The 6,000-nt window shown below is 34.1% G+C and overlaps 1 protein-coding gene and 1 long non-coding RNA gene across 2 annotated transcripts in view; one reads left to right on the top strand and one right to left on the bottom strand.

Annotated features, from left to right (window-relative positions):
* Positions 1-6,000, top strand: part of LOC141377053 (uncharacterized) — a 61,086-nt gene that overhangs the window by 44,581 nt on the left and 10,505 nt on the right. The gene's annotated exons all lie outside the window — the stretch shown is intronic.
* kmo (kynurenine 3-monooxygenase) overlaps positions 4,415-6,000 on the bottom strand; it is a 37,613-nt gene continuing 36,027 nt past the window's right edge. Inside the window, exon 13 of the mRNA XM_073919395.1 lies at positions 4,415-6,000. This exon is cut by the window's right edge and continues 719 nt beyond it. The gene's annotated coding sequence lies outside the window, so the exon portion shown is untranslated.

Below are 6,000 nucleotides of genomic sequence, written 5' to 3' on the forward strand. Positions count from 1 at the left end.
CTATTGCGTTGACAGAATACATTGTAGCTATTTTTGTAGCCTGTGGCTTTAAATGAAAATGAGCTGCGGCTCATAGAGATCATCAAAGAGATCATCCAAATGGATAGGAATTAGCCACAAAATCAAAAAGTTAAGTTGAGTTGTGTCTTGAAAAGTGTGTTTTCATAAGAGAACGTAATTATTTTACTTATTGTCAGAAAGTGGCTAATTAGTACAAATTCATGTGATTTTGTTTTCATGAAAAACAGAATTTTTTAAAGAGGAATTGTGCCCCCAAACCAAGCCACTGTCACAATGCACTTTTTTCATCACATAGACTTCCATACACATGTGAATATGGCAGACTGGAAACACAAGCTTAAATTTCGCATGTCGCTGCATTGCAAAGTTCAAGTTAGTTGACATCACGTGATTGCATGTGATGATGCGACTAATAGAAGATCAAAACTTGACGTCTCTGCACAGAAATGTTAAATATGGCACAATCACTTGCTTTATCAATGTCTAAACATCTTGTTTTATCCCGTCCTTTTTCACATTGCCAAACGACAGAATTTAACAGGTGTGACCGCAACTTAACCATATCCCTCATTAGGTGATGATCAAATCTTACAAGGATGTATGAATGAGATTGTACAGATTAATACGAATTAGACACTAAATCCATAAGTTATTAACTGACGTGAGTTTGCATCAGTGTTTTCCCTTTAGGATTGTACATGAAAGTATAGTTCACCAAATGTGAGGCTGGACTAGAAAAACAGCCATTTCCATTTTTGAAAATTGAGACTTTTATATCTTAATGCTGCATAACCCGTCTTTCTGTTGATGTTTAATTTGTTAGGATTTGGCCAAGATACAGTATGTCTATTTAAATAACTGGAATCTGAGGCTTCAAATAAATCTAAATATTGAGAAAACTGCCTTTAAAGTTGTCCACCAATGCAAATTACTAATGAAAAATTATGACGGAATATAGTTGGAAATTTACTAAATGTTTTAATGGAACCTGATCTTTACTTACTACTCAGTAAAAATCTATAATTTTGACCCACACAATGTATATTTAATATACATTTTTAATGTATATTAAAAATGTATATTTAACATATACCCATGCAACATGAGACAAATAGTAAAAGAAAAGTTGTTAATTTGCTCATCCTCGGGCTATTCAATATGTAGGTCTCTTCAGGAGAATTTAACAGAAGATTTTTAGCTTAAAAAGTGGTCCTTGGTCATTTATCAAAAGAGCTATTGGCACCCAGAGTCAACAAGTACATCAACAAGTACATCAAGCCAAAACAAAACTAATGGCTCTTGATGATACACTGATGTCTTACAATGTGAAGCTATACGATATGCAAAGATAATGTTATTATGGGATTTTACTATACTTCTTTTTTAATACAGCATCCAAAATAACACCGTTTAATAAATAAATAACATAAGACACAAGTACAATTTTTGATGAAAAATACACTGCACATGTCTTGCTCTTGGTTGTAAAGAAACAGTGAATACGTTTACATGGACACTAATAATCCGAGTTTTAATACGATTGTGACAACACTGTTAATAAGTGTCTACCATGTAAACAGCATTTTGAAAGAAACAGAAATCAGATTAAGACGTGGAGTATGCTGGTTTTACTTGCATTATAGAAGTGCAGTACAGACATGTAAACACCGCAATCAAACTACTATTGTCATGTAGGACTTTTCGCCGCGTTTTGCGACAGGATATTTTATATACACACAGGCACAGCTGTTTGATACTATTTTCTGCACCTGTCGTGTTAGTAAAGGACCACAGACACACGCATTGCCAAATGCAGATTTTTTTTCCCATTGGGCATGAGGTATCAATTTCCATTAAAAAACACTCTTCAACTAGTCATTCGTCCTCGCATGCAAAACCTTTGTCACTGGGTATAAATGAAATGTTCCTGAATGATAGTGAAACTGCAGTTAAAGACAAAAAATTTTAAGTGAAACATCCAAAATTACATGAACCTCCAGAGGAAATGTGGATAGCCTGGTGGCGCAATGACATTAATCGATCTATGTGCTATAACATGTAAAAGGGGATCATGAAAGAAACATTTAAAAAGCAACACATGTAAACACCTAAATCATATTATTGTCTTATTCAGATTAAGGCTAATAATTTGATTGCGAATGTCCATGTAAACATAGTCAGTGTCAGCTTACGTGCAAGTTTGTAGAGATAGTTCATTCAAAAAATAGAAAATTACCCAACAATTTACTCACACTCAACCCAGTTTTGTGATTTATTTTTCGTTGAACACACAGATATTTTAAAGAATGCTTGGGAAAAGCAGCTGTTGACACAGAATATACTATGGATACTTAACTTGAGGACATTCTGATTCTAGGCAACACTCTTTAGTATATTGTGTTTAAAATACAAAACACCGGTTTAAATCAAGTTAAAGATGTGTAAATCATCACAGAATTTTCATTTTTTCGTGAACCATCCCTTTAACAACTAAATGTTAATGGAAAATCTGCAATTCTTCAATGCACATCTCTTTAAGAACCTCCAAAACATTCAGTTAAATGCCGCCATCATACATATACAGTAATACCCATTTAGAAAAACTATTTAAAATGTAGATTGTAGTCACTTTATTGGTATAATTTTGGCTAAACTTTTCCCCCTTATTTTAAACAATTTTTGTTTAATTAATTTAGCTCATTAGACTCATTTTCTGGGTAAAATTTTGTTTGTACGTTTTTGTTTGTACAATTTTGATTGGTTTTCACAGATGTAGCCTATTTACTGACTAGAATTTCATAGGTTTCAGTAAACTAGGCTGGGCAAACCACTCATTTGCATTTCACTTATTAGAAACCACACATAATAATGCTAAAAGTAAAAACAACTTACTTCAATAACGAAACCTCCCGGATAGTAGCGGTAAAGAAGCTCGTGTCGTTTTCAACCCAGCTGATTCATGCTGGTCCAACCCGCCGATATCACGTTGGTGAAATCCACTTAAATCATTCTATTTCATATATTGTAGAAAAGATTAATACTAAAACGTATTTTTTAAATACTCCTGGTTATGACGCATCCATATGGAAATAAGCATGTTTTTGTTGGTAAACTTTGCGAAAGCGTGCGTCAAACACAAACCATCTTAAAAGCAAGTTGTTGCCTTGGCGCGAAATTTCAGATCACGTGGATGATCTTTGACTGGATTTCTAAATAAATGGCCAAGCTATCGACTTCATGTAGTGTTACAGTTCGTATACTCGGAGTTATAGTTTTCCCCGTGTAGTGTTTGGAATTTATTTCTGCAGTTCAGTTTGTCTTGCAATATTTTTTTCACATTTACAGGATAAAACTCGGAAATCTGATTTTCCTGAATAGCTAAATCGCTGCATTCTATAAAATAGCTATGCTTCCCTATAGCAGCCTAGAAGTTGACTCTTTTCGATGTTTTGAGGCCACTGTGGATGATTTTAAAGGGATAGTTCACCCCAAAATTAAAATTGTTATGTACTGCCTCTTGTCAAAAACCGGTTTGACTTACTTTTCCTTTCCTTTTAATTAAACACAAAATAAATTATTTTAAAAAATGATGAAAACCTGTAGCCTAACCAGTGACTGTTTTTCATTTTTCAGAATAACTTTGTGTTCAACAGAAAAAGGAAACTGGGTGACACGGTGCTCCGGTTTCCTCCGCAATCCAAAGACATGCTGTATAGTTGAATTGGATAAACTAAATTGTCCGTAGTGTATGTGTGTGAATGATTGTGCAAGGATGTTTCCCAGTACTGGGTTGCAGCTGGAAGTAAAAGATACATTTACCCAGTACTGTGTAAAAGATATGCTGGATAAGTTGGCGGTTTACTCCGCTGTGGCGACCCCTGGTGAAGAAAGGGACTAAGCTGAAAGGAATATCATTAAAGTTTGCAACAAACTAAGGGAGAGTAAATAGTAAGTAAATGTTTTATTTTTGGGTGAATATATCTTTAGGAATGGATGTGAAATTGTGATAATGAAAACATGAGTGAATTTCATTCATATTACGCCTATTTTTACCAAACTAAATGTAGGTTTTAACCTCAACAGCTCACATTTGGCTTTTTTTCATAGTTCATCTCTATAAACACAAAATACAAAATGTTTGTATTTACAAATTACCCAAACTGATTTGCACAAAACTATGCTGATAAATTTATGGTTTAAAAAATATAAAGATGACAGAATTCCTGCTTGAGTGGTTCAGATGGCATCTGTTATCTCATCCATGGATTATGGCTCACACAGGATTTGTAAATTAAATGCAAACGTGGATTGATGTGAGATTCTACACAACACTAAAAGACCCTCAGTGGGATATTTACCATTTCTCCCACACTTTAAATAAAAAGTTTGAACAGTACATGAACAAAATATTTAATTGAGTTGCATTTATCTTATTTTAAATCCACAAAACAGACTGCGATCATCTTGACTTTTAAAAAACTAAAAACAAAGAAATTACATCTTAGTGCTTGGAAATTACACCACCCACAATGACGCCCACTGAGAATTATTTCTTTCTCCCTCGCAACTATTTAAAACTCATGGTGACTGAATTAATAAAATGTTCTGGTTTTAATAGAAATTTATAGACAATGTTGATTATCACAGACAATATAAAATAGTTTCCACTTAAACTGCAGTCCACAAAACCAGGTTTCATTTGTTTTCAAAAAGTTTAACTTCAAGTCTCACTTTAAAATAGACAATATAGAAAACTTAGGGGCTCAAATACTGAATATTTTACTGAATAATTCCTGCAGTTTAGCGCAATGTTTGCTTGAAAAGAATTACTTGCTTTACATTGAAACATCTGTTGCTAAGAATATAAGTGCTTTAAACCACCATTTCTGCTTTAAACCATCTGGCGGACTGTACTTCATTTTAAGTGCACTAGATTAGTTAACTTTTATTATTATTATTATTATTATTATTATTATTATTATTATTATTATTATTATTATTATTATTATTTTCTGGGCGACGCAGTGGCGCAGTAGGTAGTGCTGTCAACTTACAGCAAGAAGGTCACTGGTTCGAGCCTCGGCTGGGTCAGTTGGCGTTTGTGTGGAGTTTGTATGTTCTCCATGCTGTTGGGTGGGTTTCCTCTGGGGGCTCCGGTTTCCCCCCACAGTCCAAAGACATGCGATACAGGTGAATTGGGTAGGCTAAATTGTCCGTAGTGTACGAGTGTGAATGAGTGTGTGTGGATGTTTCCCTGAGATGATGTTGCGGATGGAAGGGCATCCACTGCGTACAAACTTGCTGGATAAGTTGGAGGTTCATTCCGCTGTGGCGACCTCGAATTAATACAGGGACTAAGCCGAAAAGAAAATGAATGAATGAATGAATTATTTTCTGTTCAAGGACCAGGGCTTATAACATTAACACCCGACAAATGTGGGTAGTAGCAGCACCGGTTGCTTTCACTTTGAACAGATTATTAATTGGCCTTATCACACAGTATGTTTGTCACTAGCTTTCTTTTGCTTACGGTTATTTTTGTTTATATGGTTTAATTTTTATTTTTTTACAACAACATTGCTTTAATATGAGATTAACTCTTCGTTTATGTGTAGTCAACTGGTGATCTGAGACACCTTTAGCGAGGACAGATTACTGTGCATATTTTTGATACATGACAATTGTTTTTCTTTGTTTTTTTAAGACATCTTTTGTTAAATAAAAGGTTTAGTATACAGCTATATTTAGCTTGATTTGACATGTTTAAAATTTTTCACAAAACGTGAAATGAATGAGGCATGTGGACTAAACACAAAATCTAAATAATTTTCAAGTAATTTTAAACAAAATCAAGTAATTTTAGCATGTTAAAGTCATATTTATGTCATATTCATTTTCCCAACAACAAAATTGTGGCTAGTAAAAATGCAGAGTGGCTAGTAACGTTGGAAAACTACTTGCCACTGAGGCCGGTGATCA

The sequence above is a fragment of the Danio rerio genome, chromosome 13 (assembly GCF_049306965.1).
Source record: "Danio rerio strain Tuebingen ecotype United States chromosome 13, GRCz12tu, whole genome shotgun sequence".
Classification (NCBI taxonomy): Eukaryota; Metazoa; Chordata; class Actinopteri; order Cypriniformes; family Danionidae; genus Danio; species Danio rerio.